Source organism: Lepeophtheirus salmonis, chromosome 3 (genome assembly GCF_016086655.4).
Source record: "Lepeophtheirus salmonis chromosome 3, UVic_Lsal_1.4, whole genome shotgun sequence".
Lineage (NCBI taxonomy): Eukaryota > Metazoa > Arthropoda > Copepoda > Siphonostomatoida > Caligidae > Lepeophtheirus > Lepeophtheirus salmonis.
In genome coordinates, this window is record NC_052133.2 from 14,567,775 (window position 1) to 14,594,209 (window position 26,435).

The 26,435-nt window shown below is 29.3% G+C and overlaps 1 protein-coding gene across 3 annotated transcripts in view; it reads left to right on the forward strand.

Moving 5' to 3' along the window:
• Window positions 1-26,435, forward strand: part of LOC121114098 (uncharacterized) — a 436,583-nt gene that overhangs the window by 307,907 nt on the left and 102,241 nt on the right. The window lies entirely within an intron of this gene.

Genomic DNA, 26,435 nt, shown 5'->3' on the forward strand with positions numbered 1-26,435 from the left:
GTATTTATGCAAATTGAAAATGTAGAGTGCATACATTAAATATATATATAAAAATTATTTAACAGATAATTAAAGTATTTTTGGCATATAAACTTAAAGAAAGTTTTATATAAAGTTATTTATTTTTTCAAATAATGTTTTTTGGGATAATGTATTGGGAATTAGGGTGCATCAAACCCCCTTATGCTCTTTGATTTTTTTATTTATTCTATCAAATGTGACACTTGCTGATAAATAACATATATTTAACAAGTCAACGAATTAGATATGGTTCTGGGTGGCCACTGAGCACTTATACCTGGTTATTTGAAAAGTCTTTGACCACCAATAGGAAACCAATTTGAGATGTTTTGTAAAGTTTCACTCAGTTTTTACTATTTATACAAGGTGAAGCTGAATTTCTAAGCTAACAAAAAAGTGGTGTAGTATTGCTTTTTGTAGGTTATTATTAAAAATGGAAGTAAAAATGTTACCGATTACTAAATTGGTCTGCGCCAGCCAAAGAAACTCTGACATTGTTAAGAGGCTGAAGGTTGGAGCAATTATATTTCGAGCAGTTTTCCTTCGAGCAATTTTCCTTCGAGCATTTTTTCTACTCGAGCAAAGTTCCGAGTATCACCCTCTATATTCTACAAAATTTAATATTATCTTTCTACAAATACTTTTAGAAATATTATGCATTTACAAAATATTCCTCAAATCCTCTATACGACATTGCATGAATATACCAAGTGTATAGCGTTTTGTTGGTACTTATTTATTCGGTCCAGTTTAGTCTTAGGACTGGTCTTGATACCATTGGTCCTACGGACACGTACTTAACTATCAGGCCCTTTAATATTTCTTAAAAATGTCGATGGTGCATCATTATATCGAATAGTATTTATCATAAGTATAATAAAAGCATTGAACATTTCTAGCAAAAAATATTCATATCTTTACTTGTTGCAAAATAATAGGGACTTATATTATTTTAATTTAGTTACAACATATGGCCCGAAAAAAATCAGGCTTCAAATAGAAAACACTTTTTTTTTTGTTCAAAATTTGGGTATTTAAAAAAATATTTTATTTGCTTAATGGAAAAGAGTCCGCATAACACGTTCAACCCATTCCTTGGCCAGAACGATATTTTTCCCCTTCAAGAAGCAGTCTAAAATTAAAAGAAGAAATTGTTTTTAAACCATTGTTTTGGAAATAACAAAAGTAGCGTCATACTTAACACAATAACTCAGAAATTCAACAACAGATTATCATAAATATTGCCAGTGTTTTTTTATGGGAGGTACTTACTAAAAATGAGGCAAATTAAAAATAATGCCATCTATGCGTTAATCCCGGGCCTTTTTAGCCCATATATTATAATTTATAACGTTATGATTTAAAAAAAGGAAGAACACCTTTAATAACGTCTTGACGGATAAATTTATCCTTCTATAAGTACCGACAAATGAGACTGAACTGGATGGGACCTTACTAGACTGCAGTTATTGTGCCTAAATTAGGACCAACACAACGCTAATAGCTATAAACAAGGCGTATCAGAGTGTTTCATAACGACACAAGTAAGAGAGACTTGATATTGCAAGACTGAGATTTTCATTGACAACTAGATTTAGCTAGAAATTTGAACTTATGTAGACCATTTAGATTGATGCATTTGATTTTTATTAATTAAATGTCCAAGAATGTTATATAATAGGTATGTGGTTCATCAACTTAAAATGTATTCGGAACTAAAGTGAAAAAAATGACAAATTTCTCCCAAAAATTGTAGTTCAACATAAATTTAATTGACCCATTGTACATTTTATATTTTACTCGATTATGGGCTTGATAAAAATTTTTGTGTAGCACGTAAAGATACATAGGAATGTTAGCTATTCTTTATCTTTAATTTGATGTATGATACTTTATTTGGGTCCGATATTGCCTTTTACCTAGAGCCATACTATTTATTAAAACTGGGACTTTTTGAAGGCTTTAAGTCCATATAGTTGTACCTTCATTTCATAAATCAGAACAGCTTATGAATAGTAATGACAGATACTTAATTAAAAATGTAATTTTAAAGAGGCATTGCACTTCAAACACCTAAAGTGAGTGACTTTAATCATATTGAAAATGGTGAATTTTCTAAACATAACTGCATTTTAACTTGAATTGGGAATATAACCAGAGCTGCCAAGATAAAATCTCCAGTAACATAATCCAATCGAGTCCAAACAAGTTTTTACACAATAGTTCCTAAACCATGTGTCCAATTTTTGTTTGTAGTTGAAATCAAGTAAAAATATATACGGAAAGACTCAAAAGGAATCTGATTTTTCACATTCAATTCTTAATTAAAATCAAAGATCCTTCCTGGTTGATTCAATGTATGTACAAACTAAATACTTATTCTTAAATTGGCAGTTGATATGTTGGTTATTTTACCTTTCATTTTCTTAGTTCTCAACTCCAATCTGTCTTTAACGACTCCACTCAGTTGATTTTTAGACGAATATAATACTATTTCCAACCCCTACAAATAATGACATTAATCATATTTAGAAACATTTTCTATAATTTTTACATTAGTAAGCAATTTAATTTAACTATATTTGTAGACATTGTATACTAAAAGAGAATTATTTAAAACTTTTATATTTAGACTGTGATTTGAATACTAATGTGTATCCGTTACATGTATGTAAAAATATACATTTTATTCTATCTTAACAGGGCTTTAATATTATACAATGCATATTTGCTTTGATATATAAGGTTGGTTTTTTTTTTTTTTGTGACACTTTGTAGAAGAGAAAGGAAAGTAGATTTAAAAGAGATCATAACCTACCTCTGAAACCTTGACAACATCTTTAAAAATGGAAGGAGAAGCATTTGTTTATACAGAATGTAGAATTCTAGAGGTACATTATAGGAAATGTTTATTTTTCACAAAAATATAATCCTGATATGTTGTTGAAAAATTTATCATATAAATATATGTTCCTTTTATTCGGCAGATTAGGTCTGCGTCTTGGTCGTACTTAGAAAAGGTAATATACTTAATGTATATTAAATAAAAAATGTATCATATAAAAACTCCATTTATGTGTTGTTTTTTTAATGTTCCTTAAATTGGTCAAATGGAGTTATACAGATTGATTATGAGTAAGTATTATAACATTATATGTAGTTACTCTGTCTGACCTAGGAATGGTCTTTGAAGTTTATATTTATTAAGTATACTTCCTTCTCTGGGAACGCCTGACAAGCAACCCTTTGCACATTGAGTTAAAGACATTAATCTCTTCCTAGCATTTTATCCATTGAGATACGTTGTTCAACTTTCCTAATATTAATTTTGAGAACAAGTTTACCTGAAGAAAAATGAGTTCTGTATTTGTTCTAGGCCCTACTATACTAAATACAGGAGCACCCTATTTTTGAAGCTGTAAGTGAGAATGTAAAAAGTTACAAAAAAAGTATCAAAATACTCTTAAATTGGAGAAATATACTCTGGATGACCTTCAAATCAGTTTTCAGACTATTAAATCGATTCTCAAATGAAATTTTTTGCTGAAAAAACCAATCAAACTTACTATGGAATAAAGCTTCATTCCCTAAAAGGGATATCATTAGGCAATACTTGTATTTTACCCTTGGAGCAATGAAATAAAAAAAGTAGCTGGAGGAAGATTTTCTTATTCTCTGTAAAAAATAAATCAATTTTGCGTCTTCCCCTGTCCTTGACTCTTTCGATTATGGCATATGGGGTGTAATTGAGACCAAAGTCTGTGCTAACCCTCACGGCATTTTATTGATTCTGAAGGAAAGCATTATTTTTTCGTTAAACAATTTGACTGAGGATATATCCTTAATATTAGATCTACATTCAGACCTAGTTCAAATTCCATGCTCAAATATGGAGCCTGGCAAACGTGTATAGAAAAAAGATAAGGAAATGATAATGTAAAAAATACTTACAAGTATTAATAGTAATATAATAAAAAATTTAATTATTCTAGACATTAAATATTGGGTAAAAAAAATCATTTTAAATGTTAAGGATTAAAGACACTGAAAATTCGATTGGGTTGTTTCGAGAGGGTTTGATAATAATTATTATTGTTTTGCTCATGATGTATAAAGATGAAAAATAGCACAATATTTAAGAGAAGGTACACAATTTGATTTGTTAAACCAAATTTTGTTTTTCAATAAGAAAAAACTTGAACAATTCCACGAGTTAAATTTACAAGTCAAGTGTCTCCAGGAACAAAATTTCAGAGAATCATTGGTAATAATAATAGAAGAAATATTTAAAACACGCACAATATATAAAAATAAGTAAAGCTTAAACTAAAATGGGGAATTTTTAAATTCGTTTAATTGTCCTGAAATTGGGCAAGGCATATCCCCAATCATCGATTTTTCAAATTTTGATGTATGGCACAGAGTGATGACCCAAAGCTTACATTTAGTTACGATTGTATCCATATTATCTCTTACGATTAGGTTTGATTACCCAACCAAACGAGGGCTGAATCAACAAAGAACAAGTTTTGTTTTTACTCCATGTCTCTAGCTAAAACAAAAAAAAAGCAACACGTGAGTGTCAGTACCGAGGAGACTGCAAAGACTGTTGCATATCCCTCTGGCCTATTGACAGTATCAATTACTCAATTACATTCACATAGAGATCAGAAAAACCAAACTTCTGCAGCAACAGTATGGATAACTTATGGTCTGTCTCTATTTAACCTTAGTACAGCTCTGACTTGAGCCACCTGGACTTTTAGTTTTAGGCGTCTTAGAGATGAATGTTTCCCGCACATCCAATTTGAGATTAGCTCTGAGCTCCCACCATCACAACATTACACTCCATGAACACGTCACAAGCTGCTAAATATAGAACTTAATTATTTCATAAATTGGTTTTGAGTTGTCCTTTCTTGATTTCATAAAAATCAGTTTGTTCGTAATTTCATCATGCAATAGCAAGTTTTGGGCCACACTCAGCAGATTTGTAGCACGTTTCTTGCCTTTGAAAAAATCTTTTTAGAAAAAGCAGTCCTTTAAAGAAGGGGAAAAATGATGTGCAATTTTGTGTACATTGTTTTATGTACATAAAATAATGCTGATAATATCTTGAAACAGTCAGATATCTGTCAGAAACAAGTTTAAAAAATAACATTTTTCCAAAATAAATTATTTACTCTACATATTTTGTGACATACAATGAAGATAAAGTTGACTGAAATGTGTACGACTAAAAAATACAAAATTTTTCCTATGAAAGCACATACATACTATTAAGTACAATTACATTATCTTTGTAAAAGAAGACGATAATTATACAAGATAAATAAATATTCTTTATTAGAATTTTTTTTTTTTTTTCATAAAGAAGAAGCGTTAATCATCTTTATTTACGATCATATAGTTTAAATATATCTTATCAGTCCGAATATTTGCATCTTTAATTTTCAGATGCGTAAATTTCGTGACTTTCAGGGACTTAAATACCTACACCTAGATACCACATATGGCCGAAATCTTAAAACTACGGCTATAAATAATATGTTAGTTTTGAACATGAAATAAAAAAAAATATTAATTGAAAATATGTTATCATAAATTTTCAAAGATATAATCAAGAATAACTAGTGAAAAAAATTGGTTGTATCTTCTAACTTGTCTCTTTCTTTTTTCTTTTTAGAGTTTGTAAACTAAAGAATGTTTTTTTTGCCTAAACTTTTGTAATTATTATTTAATTTGAAAGGATTGAACTTCCTTTTCAACTAGATTCTATTATTTTTTAAGCCGGATAGAAATGTGTGTGCTCATAAAAGATGGAGAATACCATTGAAGATTTATGGAATTGTCAGTCTTTATTCGACCTAGAGTAGAATTGAGGATCGATATTAAAATAACTCTTGCCTAAGTCCTTTTTTATTTCCTTCTCTCCTTGCCACAGCTGTTTCTAGCTGATCTAATGAAACGTCATAACAGCTAAGCTACTCTCCTAATAAACAAAAATTTGTCAGGGTTACCAATATGACTTTCGGTTGATTTTTTTTTTTTCAACAAACCCAAAATGCTTCTCATTAGCGTTAGTATAAATAACTCTAAAAGCTTACATCTACTTTTATAATCACATTAAACATGTGAAAGGACAGTGAAATATTTGAAAATTGAGACAAAAGTTCACTAAAATATATGCAGTACTAATTAATTCTAAATACTTATGGAAAATATAGTATGCAAACATTAAATGCAAATTAAGTTGATGTCACATATATAACACGTCGTAGTTAGATTAAATGGAATCAAATATTGAAACCTTATATATTTTCTTACAAAATTAAGTATCTTGTATTACATGTATCTTCTACCTTGTTGCTTACTTAGAAGAAGTCATATAATTTATAGGGAAAATATCTAGTTAATATGTTAACTCCTTTACTTAAATAATCATTGCTATATTAGCTTAAAAGTATACATAAATGAATATACGAAAAACAGAGAGTAACACTAAGGATTCCTTAGTGAGTGATTTTCTATATTATCACAGCAAAATTTTTGAAGTATCTTAAGCTGAATTACTCTGAAAAATGCAGGTTACAGACTTTAGTAGAATAATAAAGATGAATAAGATATATTTGTTGAAAGAGATGCAACAAAACTGTTCCTAATTATTGGGGTTTCTATTTACGTCGGTAAAGTAACGTAGTGTTGAAAAAAAATGAAATACAGCCTCATAGTTAAGAATTAACACAAAATATGATTTGAAAGTTCAATCCTCAAAGGTATTTTTTGTATTTCTTAATGTAAGCGGATCAAAAAATACTAAAAGATTACACAACATTCTCGTTGCAAATATAAGATTTCATCAAAAACTACTAATTGAATTACATTGCTTCTTTTCTGAAATGAAAGTTTAGTAGTTTTTCAAATGATCTTTCTAAGCTTAAAAAAAAAAAACATTTATCGAAATAACAATTTTAACAAAAAAACAAATATATATATAGCGAAGTTTTTATTTGATTTATGAAGTAAAACTACTTATAGAGTTTAATTTTGTTTTTATAAATGAATTTATAGCCTAATAGTTCATTATATTATATTTAACCATCAATAAGAAAAAGATTTTACATAAACCATTATTCATGTCATATAAAAAGTATAAACTTTTTACTTCAATTAAATTCAATTGATATGTGGCCCATCTACACAAAAGCCAACTGGAATAAAAAAATTAGAAATAAGTTTGAAAGGTCACACTGGAGTCAAATTAAGTCCTCAAAATCAAAAAAAAGTTTCTAAAGTATTATTAAAATTTTAGTTATGTAAAATTATTTAACAAATGTATATGCAAAGTCTATAATAGGACAAAATATTCTATGAAATATTGGATATTATGCCCATATAAAGTTTTAAAAAACTGGGCATTTCTACTTTCCTTGATTTTTGCTTCAAACTATTCTTTAACTTTACTCACCTTAAATATTATTGTATACATAAATGAAAACTTTGTGTTCTGTCAAATAATAATTTTTTTTTAATTAAAACTGTTTTGTAGTCCAAATTGATAAATAGTAATAATAGTGTTTCTTATTTGTCATAGATAAATTTTGGAAGTATATTCAATATTAGTATATTAGGCACTTGCTATCCAACAGCAAGATTAGAGTATTAAAAATGAAGAAAAAAATCACAATATATGCTCGTAATACGCGGTAAAAAAAGATTATATATATTTACTTGCGACATCTTAGGACTAAACTACTCATACTGGGGACTAATTAGAGCAATATTATTTAAATATTGTTGAAAAAAATACTAATAATCTATAATAGTTCAATTTATAAAAATCATTGATCTGGATTCAATTCGATAATTTTAAATGAACAATATGAAAAAATCTTTTTTTTTATAGTGTACAGATTTTTAAATAAAAAAAGTCCTTAAAGGGTGTTTTTTTGGATGATTTTTTAGAGGAATAGAATATAAAAATCCAGCATCATTGATTTATATAGGTTTACAAAATGAAAGATTTCTCCTCTCTTTTATTTTTTTTGAAGATTATGTTTGCCTAAAATCCCCACGTATAGTATTATATATGTAAATTCAAACCTTGTGGTATGTGTTAAAATAAATGAAAGATGATTAAAGTCTTGTCTACAAAAACATATCAAAGGAATTGTTCAACTCCATATATGTTCCTTGTACACTTCAAAGGATACAAAAACATTTCATCGAAATAAGAACCAATAAGAAAATACCACACACAGAGTAAGCAAAATAAGTCTAAAAATAGCGCAAATGTGAAATCGAAATGTTAATTTAAAGTGTTACAATAAACATCTTGGGCATGTCATATGAGAAAGAACTCAAATCTAGATTCTTCTAGGGTTATGTGTGTGCCACGGGGAGGGCAGCTGTTCTACTTTTTTTGATTATAGAAAACAATTATTTAGAGCTGTTTGACACAACATATCAAAAAAAGTATTTCATTAATTGAATATATCTATAGATTATACTTAAGTATTTTTTCCAACAAATTGTATTTGAATAAAATCAGTTAATTATTACGAATATTAGAAAATTAGACAAATAATAATATTTTTTTAGGAAGAATAACTCGACCCTTCTAGTTTTTTTATAATATAAGTTGAGGATATATTTCAATACATATTAAAAGCCAAGTTTTATTTAGCTAATATAAATACTTGGTTACATACTAGATTGAATAATTAATAAATATGGCATGAATTCATAATGTTTGATGCAGTTGAAACTATCTCATTAAGACACAAAAGAACAGATCTGTTAATAATCTTTTAAATATTTTCAATTGGATCAAATTATAAGATAATTAACGAAAGTCGCTATGATTATTATCAGAGCATGTCCAATTTTGAGTTGATATCTGTTTTAGACTGGCCTCTTTCAACTTTGAGACGTTTTATCCAGTAAAATGCGTAGAGAGTTGGAAAAGAATTTCCCCATGTGCATTACGTTAGATGGGGTTAAAGGTTTTTGGGACCTGGGAACAGGGGATCTTGATCTTTGATTTGTGTATATACATACAATGACGAGTTTGGTTAACACGGCAGTTGATGGAAGGGGTGAGGAGGTTATCCTTATTGGATCATTAGCTATGTTGAACCACTGAGCTGGTTCATACATAATTCATACATTTTGGTCGAATTTGACGTACTCTAAAGGGGCAGTCACAATTCTGAAGAAAGAGATGAAGCATGAAAGCACCTTAAAGGTTATTGAATTGTCAACTTTCAAAATATTATTGCAGATTAGTATATAGTGACATTAATATATTTTGAATTTAAATATTAAACTATATCAACTGATAGCGAAAACTCGATAATTTAAATAGTAAATATTATAGTAAAAGCAATAATTACGTTGTTGAATAAATATTATTTATCCAAAAAATTATTTTTACAACTCAAGATCATTTTTTATTTAGTATCTGGAAAATATCTTAATATGTTTGTTTTTTACAAACTAAAAGTCGACCTTTATAGGCTTTTGCCGTGTATTGGATATAAAATAAATAAATAATTCTCCAAGTTCTTGTTATCTAGATGTTATAAGATATCTATCAAAATTACAGTCGAGGGTATAAAAATCTTGTTGACATGTTTCTTCCTCAGATATGTACAAGTTCACAATAGAATGGCTTATATGAATTAGCATAATTTCAAAATTTATTTGATACCAAATTATGAAATGTTCGTATCCAAATGAACCATTGTTTTGGGGCAATTGGAGAAGTGGTTCTGGTATTGAAACAAGTTTGTTCTAAATAATTGTTCATTTAAACGTTCACAAGCCGAAAAAATAAATAAAACGACGATGTGGCCATATTTTTTAACCGATTATTTAATTTTCAGAAAAATCAACACCATAACAAAAATTCGACATTCAATCAATAAAAGCGTCGTTAGCTCGGACAACACATTAACAACGTCCCCCGACACGTTCCACTGCTTTCTTGACCCTCCAACTATGTTAAGTAAGGAATGCCCTCCTTATCCAAGATCTCAAGGATCTAGTGGTTCTGTGAGAACCTTCATTGGAAACCCATTCAACATTACACCAGACAAAATGATCTAAAGAGTCTTATTTCGGTGGTTTAGAGGGCCAAGAACTCAATGGGACTACATTAGATTATCAGAATCCAGGAACTAGTGTGACAGGGTGTCCTGTCTTCCTGCTATATCTAAGGCCGTTCTTTCATGATGTTGCAGATCCAGGAAATACTTTGGTGTTCAGAATTCTGATGTAGACCTTTTCTCTCTGCTTGACGGGGTTAGAAGCTGAACTTTACAAAGTGCATAACTGCGGTACCGTAGATTTTCAATAATGAAACGATGGACAGTTGAATAATATGTAATGTTAATACTGTTAGTGATGACATTCATCAATTGGGCGGGATTCTTCTCAATTTTTTACCTCAACACAACAGGACTTTGAGCGATTTTAACCTCCTCCAAGTCTTTAGACATCCGGGGAATCATCGTCAGTGGTCCTCACTACCTTTATCCATAGGTTTTCCGAATTTTTAAACGAATTGAGTAGTGCACTGGGCCCCTTAGCCAAAAACGCGTTATCTAATATAAAATTTTAATTGAACGCAATAGACAAGAGTGGACAAAAAAAATTTGTTTCGTAATTTAAAGAAGACGGGGGATGTATTTGTAAGGAAGCATTATGAGCAAATGACTTGGTAAAGTAAGTCCCTATTAATGCTGTTTTTATTAAAAACGGTTTGTGGGGCGAAATGAAAAGACCAAAGAACATTGCTAAGGCTTTAAAAAACTACTCTTAGGAGAACTAGCAACAGATTTCGGTTCTTATTCCACCTTTTTAAAGAAAATTTAAATAACTATCTTATTTGATATATTTACAACAAACATATATTATACATCACTTATAATTTACCAAAATGTAGACAAGTATAATAATAAGTCAAGCTACACAAATAGCCAAGAGGGACCAATATATCCCACAAGTCATTCACATTGTTCTAGTTTATTTTTAAAATAAAATTTAAACTATTGTAAAAATAATAAAAAAACCGTACATATTACATAGAATGTTATTTTTATTGACTTATAGTATCTTTGTATCGATATTTGACTTCACAATATAAATAAGTTTTTATTAAAGTATATGTATACATTTTACATTTAAAAGAACATAACTCAATAAAAGATTTTAAGATATTTCAATGGTTTATGATTAAATATATTTTATTCATTGGTAGGTTCATATAATGATTATTTCTATACGACCTATTGTCCTTTATATTTTTGCAATTTCTATATATATTTTCAAATAATAAGAAAAATAATGGACTTACAGTTCACTTGTAACTGTGTTCACGTGTTCATTTGAATATGAAACCTGAAATGAATTAATAATTTTTTGTTAAAATGATATTTTCATTAAGACAAAAAAATTTATATAATTCAGATATATATAGAAAAACAATAATATTTTTTAATTACAACTAAGCATTATGACTTTACTGTATGTATAAAGTATGACTGCCACTATATCTATCTGTACTAGCAAATAGTACAATTAACTCTTGAAAATGTATGCCTCTTCACTTCTCTTGATATTATGTATTGAAGTATTCCTATTATCAGTGATGCTAATCGTAAGCATTTTTTATATAGCCAGTTTTTTGTTTTTTTGTTGTTGTTTTTTTGAGTTGGTAAATTAACAGTGTTTTTTTTCTTTTCCAAAGGTGCAATAGTTATTATTTAATTCATGAGAAGGGAACATTGAAGTATTTATAAAGTAATAGCTAGGGAATAACAATAAGGTTTTGGTTTTGTTTAGGAGTTGGAAGTCTTTCTTTGACTCAGAATAGAATTGAGGATCCACATTGGAGTCATTCTTGCTTATGTCTTTGTTTATTTCCTTCTATCCCTCATCATAGCTGCTTGTATATGATCAAATAGAACGTCCTGACAGCTAATCTGCTCTCCTCAACACATTATTCAAGCTGTCAGGGTTATCATATTGATTTTTGGTTGTTCTTTATAATCTGCCCTTAATGTTTGTGGTCTTTATCATTTCTTATTATAATACATCGATAATTTAAACGCCCCATATATCGCTACGATTTGTTTAAACAAGTTGTACTAGCATGTATTTACATTGTAACTCAATATATTATGATTATAGGATAAAAAGTTATGAAATTTGAAGATTGGGTTCTCTTTAATCCTCAATACTGTAATCATTATTAGTTTATTCTTGAACAGAAAATAATAAGTATAATCAAACCACAGGTGCGAGGAAGACGAAAAAAAACCACTAAAGATTTGTAGCATAATTATATGATTAAGTTCTTTTCGGATTTGGAGAAGAATTAAGGATCGAAATTATTGTAATTCCTGTATATACCATTGCTAAGTACAGATTGGGATTTTTTTAGCTCACTGTGCTTTTCACCCAAACCTTCTTCAACTTGATCAGGGAGATCATTTCATCTTTTTTTTAATTTTTAGATACTGACATTTCATACAGTTGAATCAATGCTTAAGATTTCAATAATCACTTGACACACCTTCTTAAAGTAAAAGTGCTTACCATTTACAGATGGATATGTTGTTGTTTTTTGTTTTTTTTTAAACATAGAAATAAATGGGGGAAAAATCACTTCGTGATGGTTATTCATTATAAACCATTTTTTCCTCGCCATGATTGGTACTAAAAAAATAATTATACAAGTTGCAGTAAATAATAACTAGAAGCTCACTTCCTCCAGTTGGGACCTTCATTGGAAACTCATTCAAGATTACCCTAGGCAAAATATTCTAAACAATTCGACTTCCTAAATTATAATGTGAGTTTTCATACGCAAATTTTATAAAACTGCATTTCAATTTTAAATCCAGTACTTTCTTGTATGACCCAAAAATGTCCTTCCAGAATATATGAAATTTAATTATGTTTGTCGAATTGATTTTCTTAAAACAATGCTAAATGCAATGCTTAAATTAAATTAATTTGATTCTTTGTTTTCTTTCCTACCTTTTTTCTTAATCTGAAGAGTACATCTAATGTAATATAAGCTTTTATTATTAATATAATATGCAACCTTACCCCAATTGATGAGTATCTACTTATCTATTTATTGAAGCAGGCATTTATGAGAGAGTGAGGTGAAGGCGGGAGTCATACATATTGTAACAATGAACTACAACCCATGTTAACATCAGCTGCCCATTATATGATTTTGGAGTGATACAATTTATTACTACAATGGATAGTAGAACCTTCCACATTTAAAATGCCATTAGGGCGGGAAAAATATTATAAATAATTATGTTTATATTCATATATATATTTTTTTGCTATGCATTTTTAAAGCGGTTCACACTAAAGATAGGCAAGAATGCTTACTTAGAAGAAGAAGTTAACTCCATACCGACCTATAAAATAATAAACTATAATGGGCACATGTTGGAGTACAAAACCTCCACTTAGATCATTTTTCCTACGTTTAATATCGTTTCTGATGTATGTTAAAGTCAAAAAATTTACCAAGTTGAATCTAAGAAAACTTAAAATTGCATTTATACTTAAATATATGCACCTCAATATGAGTTAATGTTATAAAATGGAGAACTTCCAACTTTTATTGTAAAATTAGTGCAGGGAAAATATTGTAAATTATATCTCAACATATATATTTTATTATTACACTATCATATTTATAATAAAAAACCGAAAAATGGGAGGGAATTATTCATTCAGAAAAAGTTGTTAAAATCACGACGATCTACTAAAGAATGGAAAAAAGGAGCACATGCAAAAACCATTTTTTCCATTTCTAGTCTCAAAACTATTTTTTTCTTTTGGTTTTGCCAAGCCCTACCAATTTGGTAGAAAAAATGTTAAAAATAATTCATCCGCCCACCCAATACCAAGCCAAACCAAAGCCACTGTCAGTGCCAAACAAAATTATACTTATAAAATAAGCAACCCACAACTGTGACATCAATATTATCATAAATAGTAATGCATTATATATATGTACGTACTGCTGTTATGTAAAAAAAATCAGCGTGTCCACCTTACAATTTGAAAAATATCTGGAAGGAAAGCAGCTTAGCTGTCAAGACGTTTTATTAGATCAACAATAAGCACCTATGAAAGGAAGGAAATAAATACAAACCCCATTCCGTACTGGGTGGTCTATTTAAACCTGAACACTTCCTTTTTCAATAATTAGTTAACGTTAAGTTATTGAAATTAGTTCATACTTCAATATACAAAAGCATAACCAAATAGTTACAAAACAGAAAGAACCTGAGCTCTTTATATTAGGTACAAGTCCAGAAAATGACGCTTGAACGTGATCCATGAATTTATATTCGTACACTCCAAACAGTTGAGCATCTCCAGGACCACTGTCTACTACGCCGTGAGCAAGTCCAAAACGTTGAATAGGAAGAAGGGATCTGTCAAAAAGGGCAAACTGGACAAGGAGGAGTTAAAGAAAATAGGGACCGCTAATCCCCTCAATTCCATGAGGGCCTATGGAAAAGATCTCAGGGTTTCACACTTGACTATCCAAAAAGCAATAAAAATGTCGATAAAAAGAGCTCTGTGAGGGTGGAGAGGCCCCTTTTGATACCAGCAAACAAAGAACCCCATTCCTCCGTTGCAAGACTCTTTGGAATGAGTCTTTTGAGCTCTTTAGAACTACTTTTCGACACTTTTGGTCCCCTAGAGCCCAAATTCTAACCCCTTCAACTACACCTTTCGTTTGTATTGTCAGGAGAAGGCCTGTAGTGTCCTTCATCTCTAGCACTGATAACATATCTATTTAAAGTATTGATTTTGTTGAAATTCTATCGTTAATTTAAAAATTAAATCTTGTTGATGTTTAAAATTCAAAGATTGGCTGGAATTACTTTATTCGCAATCTTCAATTTTTCTCTAAACCTGATAGAGACTTACAGATATAACTTCCAAGGAAACCTTATTATTACTCTTCGTCATTTATGAGTACATACACTAGTTAAAACTATATACTTATATTTTTCCTCCTTAATATTTAAATAATAATCATAACAGCTTTGGAGAATAAAAAACCTCTTTAGATTAACAACTTATAAAATATGTTACTACTTTCTAAAATATGTTTTATACACCTCTAATCAATAACATTTCTATTAATGCTTTTTTCAAATTGTAATTTCAATGGCTACTATTTTTAATACTTTTTGACAAAATAAATACACATTATTTCAGTTAATTAAGTTTTTAAATGTTAATTTATATAAATTTATAATAACTTTTATTATTAAAATAAATTTAAGCTGAAATGTCTACATCAAATGAATTCAAGATTTACCTTTTCATATAACAAATAAGCATTTTTGCATTTTCTAACAAAATTATTAATTAAATTAAACGATAATAAAAACTTATTTTGCTATTTATGTATGCAAAATCATTCCGGCTTAAAATTATTTACATTACTGATTAACATACCTAGTTTTAATAATTATTAAAATATTAATTGATTTCTAAAGAAATATTTAACAAAAATACATTTCTTTTAAAACTTGTTATATTTTAGTTCACATATACAATATTTTTTACTATTAATAATAGTTGTTTTATAATATGAAAATTGATAAAAATATGCTTACAAAATTTATTAAAAATTAAGAATGATATAAAAGAATTTGAAAAAAGTATAAATATATAAAAATAAAACTTTTTTACAAAATTAATCTACTTTCAGTAAAGTTCAAGAGTACTTAATTATAAATGTGTATGCAAGTGATTTTTCACAAGGTAGTATTCAAACAGAAACAGCATTTGCTTCAAGAAGTTTAACTCTACATTTCCTTTTTGGTCAGCCCAGTGATCTAAATCCAGTAATTCTCCAATCTATAAAGAATGTCTATAACCCCCTTTGAATTGTAAAGCAAGACTTAAATCAAACTCGTTCTGGTAAATGGTTTAAAAGAGGGTCTTATTTAAGAACTGCTGATTTAATTTTGTCAATATGGGAGCAATTCAGAAAAGTGGTCAGGGAAGTCAAAAGTAACCACAAAACAAATACCAATGTGATTTTAGATGATTTAGAGATGAATGGGATTGTCATTTCACGAAGAACAGTATCTAGAATAGTTCACAAAGAAGGTTATCATGGGAGACGTCCATGAAATACACCATTATACAAACTTTGACAACTTAGATAAAAATTAAAGCTTGCCAAATAACACTTCGAGAAGGTTATGACTTTCTGGTCAATATTATTAAATAATATATGAAAAAAATTCTGTTTATTTAAGTAGACAAAAGTTTAGATTATTAATTATCTTTAAAAAATATAATTATTATAATTTTATCCTATCATGTTTTTTTTAGATATAATATTAGAGTATGTAGGTAAAAATGTGGGTTGTCAATACTTATACGAATGACTGTATATATTAAATACGAATGTCTGTATGTGGGTGTCCTGGAATTATGGGTAAAGCAATCAACAAATTTTGCTGACATTTTCAAATAGGTTCCTAAGGCTCAAGAAATTTGTCCCAGTAACAAAGTTCAACGGTCGGCGTTTGAGTATATTTTCCTCTCTAAATCCTTATAGTCTTCTTAAAAAAAAGTGTGCAAAGGTGCAATGCCAGCATGCAACAAGAATAATTCTTAAATTTTACGGTCTTTGTTTTTTGATTCAAATGAAGCAGAAAATTTCAGAGTTAATTTTAATTTATCAAAGTCCCAGGCAAGCAAACTTACTCATGTAATTATGATATTTTCCTGCACTAATACAATTTGTAAATATAAAAGTTTATCCTCTGTATAGTATTGATTCATTTTATCCACCCAAAATCATATAACAAGCAGCTGATACTAGTAAGGTTTTTAGTTCAGGTGCATCTCAGGTCTCGCTTTTACCTTTCCCTAACAAACATACAAATCCCACGTATCAGCGAGCAAGGAGCCCTATCGTTTTTGTCATCTTTTTCAGCAGATATGTCATCTGAAAGTTACAATACTTTTTATGACATTATCTCAGGCGTAGTTTTTACATTCATCGCCATTTTTCCAATATTTGCAACCCTGGTGATTACCTGAAAAGTTACTCTTTTCACTAGTAATCCCTAACCTATAGATACTATTACAACACTTTAGAAAATTTTATCTGATGAAATCCGATAAATTAGATATCTATCTTTGTTGGATACAATATACATACATCCTTATACATATTCAAATATTGAGAAATAAGAGACTAATATGTAAGTTTTGAGTTACATTTGATTACAATATGGATATGTACTTTGGGCATGGAATTTTACATACATAGAAGTCAATCAACGTAATTTGGTTTTCCTTTTCCACTCGAGTAATAGAACATTCTTTTAATATTTTTTTTCTTAGTGAATAATTTGTATTTAGATTAACTTTTCAAGGGTAATTCTTTGGAAAGAAAAAATTTAGTAATTATTTTTTTAATTTAGAATTATGAAAAATTAAAAAAATAATGGTTAAGATTAATATTTGGAAAAAAAAATTCTGAGGAAGACAAATTTTTACTGAAATTTCTAGTTTGACATTTTAAAAATGTTAGACAAAATTTATAGGAGCACAATTCTACTCTGATATATTATTTTACATATATAGTTAAAGAATGAGATGAATAATTTTGAAAGAAAGATGAGGATGATGCGATAATTGAATTTTCTATGGATAATATTTATTTTTTGAAAAATAACCACACCTGATTGGATAGATCTACTAGAAAGGATCCTCTTTTAAAACAATCTATGAATCCATTTTGCTCATCCCATACGGAGTCATCATAATCATAGATTCACTTTTCAATGACGGTCAAAAAAATGCATCAATTTCCATGTCTTTGAAGTTTATGGATTCTCTTCCAATTGTCTTTGAAGTTTATGGATTCTCTTCCGCTTTATAGTCCCGCCCTAATCTAATTTATCAACTTGGCATATAAAGGACTTATCTATACCAACTGGTTATATTTCGGAGCACTTGAATACATGTCTAAGCTCACAGGAATTATCAAACCTTTTTTGTATATAATTTTTTTTTAAAGACAAATTATCGCAAAAAAAAGTAGAATAATTAGAGAAAAATGTGTTATTGCTTCCATTATAATAATTAATTTATTGTCTACAATATGCAAATAAGATTTTCTGTGATTAAATAACATATTTTTATATTTTTAGAATCTGATATATAAAAAAACTAAGTATAAGAGTGATAGGTGACCTACGAAAGTGAGGTGGAATCAAAATGAGCTATAATTAGTAGGATAGCAAGAATTGAGGCAAAGATAATGATGGAAGTGGTGGATATAACTTCAGATTTTTTTTTTTTTTTTTGGGGGATGAAGAATATCTTATGGCTATGACGAACAATATCAATGATTAGGTCAACCCATTAGCTATAAAGTTAATTATGGCACTCCAGATTCCTATAAAAGATATTGAGAAAATACTGACACAGTCAGACATATAACTAACTTAGGAGCAGCCGATAATAATTTTTATATCAACAGGGGTACTACAGAAAGGCATGGCTAAAGCTGACCCTATGGTTGAGAATACTACTAGAGCATTTGATACTACTCCTAAGAGAAGATAGTTTATGAAAATCAAGTGAATTTAAAAGTCCTTTTATATGTTAATCCCATTCACTATGTTCCTTAACAATACTGAAAAAAATATTTTCATTGGTGTTAAATATAGTTGTTGAGGCCCCCAAAATGGCTGTAATCGACAATTCGGTTGTCACGTGAAAACTCTCAATTAAATAAGTCCATATCTGTTCGAATATTTCAAGTTATATTACGTATAGATTCTGAACAGGCAATTTAGTAAATATTGACCTTTTTGTATGTGATTTGTATAGTCCTTTGTCAATTTTTTCAAATTTAATCGACTTTGTACCCTTTTACATCTTAGTATATTTTAATGAAATTACAGCGATGGATTAACTAGTCACAAAGACAGTAATAGCAAAAGTGTAACTTTGTATAAACAAATTTGGGACATCAGCGTTATCCTTATGTACATATATACCTATATTAATTAATGAAGATAAAGCAATTCGTATTAGCACAAAGATATTTGTATAAATATATATTATATATATACAAATTAGGATATTAAATATAATTGACACCATCAATGATATATTATATACATAATATTCTAAATTATTCGTTATGTTGCCAAATAATTTTGTATAAAAGTTAGCTCATTTATATTATCTTTGCAGGTATGTTATTTTTGTATTACAAAGTAATCATTAATGAATGAATTTAATATCTTTTGCAAACAGTTAAGTATTACATATATTAAAATTGTACTTTTTTGTTACTAAAATGAAACACAGCTACAAAATATTTATTTTATACATAAAGTATTTAATTAAAATGTGTAGAATAGCAACTTGTTGGTAATTGTGAGTAGTTATTGGTAGAGATGGGCACTTCATAGAGTACGAGGAGAAGGTGCCAAAGAGGTTTATATTACTACTGAATTATGATTATTAATTGTTAGAATCAGTTATCAATTTTATGATTTTGAAGAGAAAAAATTATTTACTGCTATAAAGAGAGTATTTTTTAAATTTTAAAGAGCATTAGATTAGAGAAATAATGGTGATATTTATATAGGGACATTGTGGGTCCTAAAACTTACAGTATGTAGCATGATTAATTTAGAAAAATCGTGATTTTTACCGAATCAAAAAAAGACAACTCAAAACCATTTTGTAATTTGTTTCAAAACTATATTTTGCTATACTTTTTGTTCAATATGTTCTCCTTAAAAAGTAATAATATTCTACACATATTGGCGAACAGATCAGCAGATCTTAATGATGAAGGTCATGTTCATGACGTACGGCGCTGTCATGAAGACCTTAAATTGAATTTAGAGGTGGGGCAGACATTATTCTCGAACTCAAGGGCGTTGAACTCAGGGCTGAAGTCAGCCATATTGCTGAGCATAAGTATTAGTTCGTTTTGGATATATGGGGCAGTAATTGACTAGTTGAATTGAAGGTCGTCCGGATGTAGATGTCAACGATCTCTACAGCCTTCTTGGCACTGACACAAGCATAGAGGAGATTGCCCTGACGGTGTTTTTTTTTTGTTCCGACATTTTAACGCTTAGAGGCATTTGATAAAAACAAAACTTGTTTTTTTTTGTTTGTTTTAGCTATCGTTTGAATATATAATGGAGCATTGCAATTAAAGACAACAGCTTTCGAGGTCCGCCGTAGTCATGGCATTGGTTAATAATGGAGGTGAAATCTCCAATTCAACGATTGCTTCAACCTTAGGAGTGATTTTTCGGACTGTTCAGCGTATCCTTCAGAAGCTAGAGGACACCTGGGATGTTGATGCCACGATAAAGAGGGCACCCAAGGAGGAGGGCGCCGACAGGAAGGTGAGGGACACCGACTTTGTCGACAAGGTGAAGAAGATGGTTGAGGATGACCCTACCAGGTCCATGAAGGCCATGGCGAGGGATCTGGGCTACCATGAGAAAACAATAAGGGACTTTGTATCTGAGGATTGAAGGTGCAGGAGCTACAAGATGCAGGTGGGCCAGATCTTGACCCAGAAGGCAAAGCACAACAGGCTGATAAAGTAAACAAAATTGCTCAACAAGCTCAAGCACCAAAAGCAGCCCGGGAGGCTGTGGTTTTTCTCTGATGAAAAGAATTTCTGTCAAGCTCAGAAAATCAACAAGCAGAACAACTGGTGGATAGCCACCTGCACCAGCCATGTGAGGAAGGTAATGAAGACCAAGTTCCCTGCAATGGTCATGGTGTTCGGGGTGGTCAGCAGTGAAGGTCATGTTATGCCTCCCCACGTGTTTAAAACGGGTCTAAAGGTCAATATAGAGGTCAACCTGGATGTTATGGAGAAGGTGGTTCTGCTCTGGATCCAAGGGGTGGCCGGAGACTGGCCATGGATGTGGCAACAGGACTCAGTACCCTGCATGTGTCCAAAATCTCCATGCAGTGGTTAACCGAGAACTGTTATGACGTCATAACCAAGGATTTGTGGCCTCCTAACTCTCGCGACCTTAATCCTTTGGACTATTTTGTCTGGGGCTTTGTCGAGAGACATACCAACAGACATCCCCATAGCACCAAGGTCAGCCTGATGGACTCCATCTAGGAGGTATTCGGCAACATGGACAATGAGATGGTCAGAAGAGCCTGCGGCCGGTTCAGAGGCCGTATTGAGGCTGTTATTGACTCCAACGGTGATTATATCGAATGAATGGCGTATACGTATATGTTCGTCATAGTTTTGATTTTCAATAAAAAAGTTAAAAAATGTATATTTTGTGTTGTTTTTTGTAGAAAAATATTTTGGCGACATTTTATATATACTCATTTTAGTAAGGACCCTAAAAAAATGCTTTAGATTAATATATTTAAATTATTGTCAAACTATAATAAAACATTCTAAAAGTTTGTTGAGTATTTTTCAACAAATGAAAAAGAAATTTCTTATATATATATTACTTACATACATTTCCATTGAGTAAAAATCAATGTGGCTCACATACATATTCAAGCATACATTTTCCTTTGAATCATTTAATATTCTTCAAATTATATTTTTACAATTTTATTATTGTAAAATTAGTTCATAGAACATCCTTACAAAAAAAACATATCCTTGGAAATTATTTGAATTGTATTTAAGTATCCAAACTCACATAAAATAAATTATATTCATTCTTTAAAATTTTCATATAATTTTTTAAAATATTTTTTTTTTATTCTTCTTTTTTTCCCATACCTTAAATAAAGACATGCCCCTAAAATATATATACACTCCACATAATAAGCCCAAAAAAGTATAAGTATACTTATTCAAATGAATTTCTATGCGGATTTATATTATGTAAGACAGACGGCAAAGTCAATTGACAAATAAATATTTATATATATATTTTAGTGATTGATGTATATTACTCCAATGAATTTTTCAACTTTATAAAGCTAAATTATATTTTAGTCCAAAAAGTAAAATATATAAAATACATTTCTATTTAGATTTATGAACAACATTCATATCTTTTTAGAGACACACCGATAAACCAAAAATGATGAACTGCTTGTATCTATATGATATAAAGGGTCCCCAGAAAGTTCTGTTAAATGCTTATTAAAGTACTCTTCATATAAATAGTTACATAATTTGCAAATAATTATAGACGTAGGTTTACACAAGTTGAAAAACATGGGGCATACCTTTCTTTCGAAATGGTCACCCACCCTAAGACTTGACAACAGGCCGAAGTATCTATGGAAAGGACTTGTATGTTGTATGCACCATGTCCACTGACATGGAGTCCCAGGCAGCCACCAATTTGGCCATCATTCTTTGTGGGGGGTCACACAGGCTCTGTTCTCAAGAATGGACCACATGGAGAAATCCATGACGTTTAGGTCGGGTTGGAGGAGGCCAGACTTTTATGGTTTTCTTAAAAAATCCTCGGAACAATTAAAAAGTTAGAAGTTGACATATTTAATTTGAATAAAAGTCATATTGGGGCCTAATGAAGTCTCATACATTTATAAAAGGCAATAAACTATAGTCAAGAATTTTTGACTGACACAACTTATCCTATACATTTTAATACGAAGTCTATAACTGACCGAAATATGATTATGAATATTTTGCTGTAAGTACAGAGTAGTGATTTTAAATCCAGAACAAGTGTAAACCTTATTACCTTGGAAATCCTAAGATTTATGTTTATAAAAGTGTACTGATCAGATTCAAATGGCAACACTTCATAAGAGAAAACACAAAAACTTTGAGTGATGACTTCACTTTGTACCTCTACATCTAAAAGAAAAGATTTCAGAATTGTTGAATTCATTATCCTTAAATTTTTCGGATATAAAACCCCAAACTGTATATAGTATCAAAGAATATAAGTTGGGCAATTATTCTTTTTTTTATTAACTCAAAACATACAAAAATAATATTGTAAATTTGATCATTTTAATATATAATCCTATTGTAAATACTAAGATTTCCTCAATAACATATCTTTATATCTTATAACAATAATAAATTATCAAAAAAAAGAAGTTTTTTCATATAAATCTTGTATTCCATTTTTCCATAGTATCATTTTAAGCTTCATTTATATAATTTAATCAATGGCAGGTTAAATACATATCATATATTCTCTTAAGATAAAGTTATAAACGATTTATGATGTGCAAATGATGCCAAAATAAATAATTTTAAAAATGACGAATTATATAATTTATTATCGAGGTTTAAAGAATGTTTTTATGTGCTATTATTCTTTATTTCCCCTTCAAATAATATATGAAAAGGAATATTACTGTTTCTGAATAGAATAATAGTGTATTATTTAGAAATAATCTATCTTCTACAGTCTACAAAATTTAATAACTATTTTTCCAAATACTTATTTAAATTATAAATTCACAGGAATAATATATAATTGTAAGAAAGTCTTCAATGGGTTTGCTTATGCTTATAGTATCATTTGTAAGAACTACGAAGTTTTACTTTCCTAATATAGTAATAGTAATATTGAAATGGTTTATCATTCTAAGGATGTACTCGTGTAAGGATTTGAAGGGAAATCAAGAAAAAATTATTACTTATTTAAATAGGTTGATATATATATATATATATTACTTTTTGTGATGGGTGGGGCATATTTACCAATCTGTAACTCATAATTTTAAGCTTTATATTTTCATTAGAAGGTATTTTATTTATTTTTGGAATGCAAGAAAATATAAAAAATACGGTCATATCAAAAACACAAAAATTTCTTATATGCAACAAGAGAAGTTCCTCTGATTTTAACATTTCATATATTTTATTAATAGTTTAACTTCACATGAGAATTTTAAAGAATACAACTGAATGATCTTCTTTAATAACGTGTTTTTCATGTTCGTTTTCTTAGAGTAATTTTATTTACTATTATTATTTAAAGTATTTGTTTATTTTATGTCGTATCATGCATTCGAAGGACCAACCTAAAGTCCCTCCGCCGTATACATGTGTTTTACTTTTATGCGCCTCTCCTTTAAACATTTCATTCGTGTTGTACTTTGGATATGATGAGTTGCTTCTATTATTCAATGAAACAATAGACAAGAAAAAAATAACTCATTACTGCTAATTAAAACAGAACACAATATAAAATAACATTATATTGTAATATAAAATTATTATTCTATCATACCTTCAAGTTTCATAAAATTCTAATTAATATTTACCGAATTGTATGGTTCTAAAATGTAAAATAAAAATATCATTGCTGAGTGAATAACACAAAGATAATATCTTTTTAATGCAATTATTTTTCCATCAAATAAAGGCAGAAATAAAAACATATGCTTATTACAACAACAACGGCGCTATCTGCATTAGTAAAGAGGAGAAAACAATAGTCAAACATTTATCTCCGAAAGGTAAACCACCTTTCTCCATTAGAAATTGTATGGCTCTATTTTTTTATATCATTTGAAAACAGTAAATAATATGCTAATTACAGGCCTTTAATCCAATTTGTTGATTCCCAGTACATAGCAACACTTCACTGGGTATTATTGGATGTGGTTTTTAAATAAAAATACGATTCTACATAAATAGACAACTCCTCATTTCTCAGAGATTATATTTCTTGATGAAAGATTTATAATGCCTCTCAAGGTTTTCAATGTACTTTTATAGATGGCTTGCTTCACATTTAAATGAAATATGTATATATTATTCATTTATGCAATCTATAACCATACATTAACAAAATTTCAAATAATTTTGCTATATGCAAGTAAGTCTTTTCTAACTCTATAAAATTCAATATTGTATCTTATGTAAGATATATATTATGTAGTTCTGTAGAAGATTGATTAGTTTTAACGATAATCAATTTGAAAAGAATTGTCTATGTATGCACGAAAATATTGCAAAATGCGAACCAAAATATGGGCTGAAGAGTTCCTGGCTTAACAGATATAACACTTTATTTTTAATTGAAAAAGAGTTGGTTTTTTTATTCACTGTATAAAGAGGAGACCTCATAACACTTTTCAAGCCAATGCTTAAATTGAACGTTATTTTTTCATATCATTCAGCATTATAAGAATAAAATATGATACTTTTCTGATCCATTGTTTTAGAAGTAATCAAAATAGCGTCACACTTTGTAGAATAACTCACAAACTAAAAGAGTTGAAAAAAAATAGCGAACTCGATGTGTGAAGCATGTGAATCTTCATTTGTTATCTATTAGGCAAAAAAAATTGCAAGCAGATTTGATGGGGCCTTGAGCACAAGCAAGAGGCTCGAATGGTTTGAGTATAACTCAAATATATATTTCTTTTATAAATAAATACTCAGAAATGGAGAGTTTCTAAGCCAAAATATTTTTTGAAATTGTATTTATTTCACTTTAAATTGTATTTTCTCGGGATTTAATTTTTATTAATATTTTATGTCTTTAACGTTAACATTTTTTTTAATAAAATAACTCTACTTTTAGGTATATTTTGAGGATTTTTTCTTAATCAAAAGTTAGTTCAAACCTATAATAAGAGGGAAAAAACCTCAAAAAGTTCAAATTGAAAATTCTCAAAAGGCAAATTTGAATCAAAAAGAACTAATTACAAATCCTTATTATTGTTGTTATGAACGTAGAGTTGCATATATAACTTAAAATATTTTTCCCTTGACTTGTACATAGAAATCTATATCAGGAATTAAGACAGTATTTTTTCTTTTTCTTATATGAGTCATACCATAATAATAAAATTCTGCTTCACATTTATTCACAGCATTTAATATAGCTTTGACTGATAGTGATGCTAATCTGTACAATTTTAGGACATGTTTAAAAAAAGAAACCGAAAATCTACTTGGTAACCCTTAGAATTTAATGAATGTTTTGAAGTAAAGCAAGTTAACAGTCATGACGTTATATTAGATCAGCGACAGCAGCTGTGAGGGGGTGGAAATAAACGGAAATGTAGTGAAGAATTACTCTTATATCGATCCTGAATTATACCCCTAGTCCAACGAGGATTTACAGATATAACTCTGCAAGAAAATCCTCAGCTGTCCTTACTGTCCATCTTTTATGATCACACGCAACTATGTCTTAATATCAATAATATTTTGAACATAGTAGAAAAGTAAGTTAACTCTCAAGCATTAGATTATAATGACATTAGCTTAGGAAAAGAAAATTCAATCTTCAGTTTGTCAACTCCAAAAAAAAAAATCCATAAGCTAAAAAAATCCACGCATTTTTCATCACTTCCATCTATTTATACTGAAAGGACTTACTTTATAAAAAAAA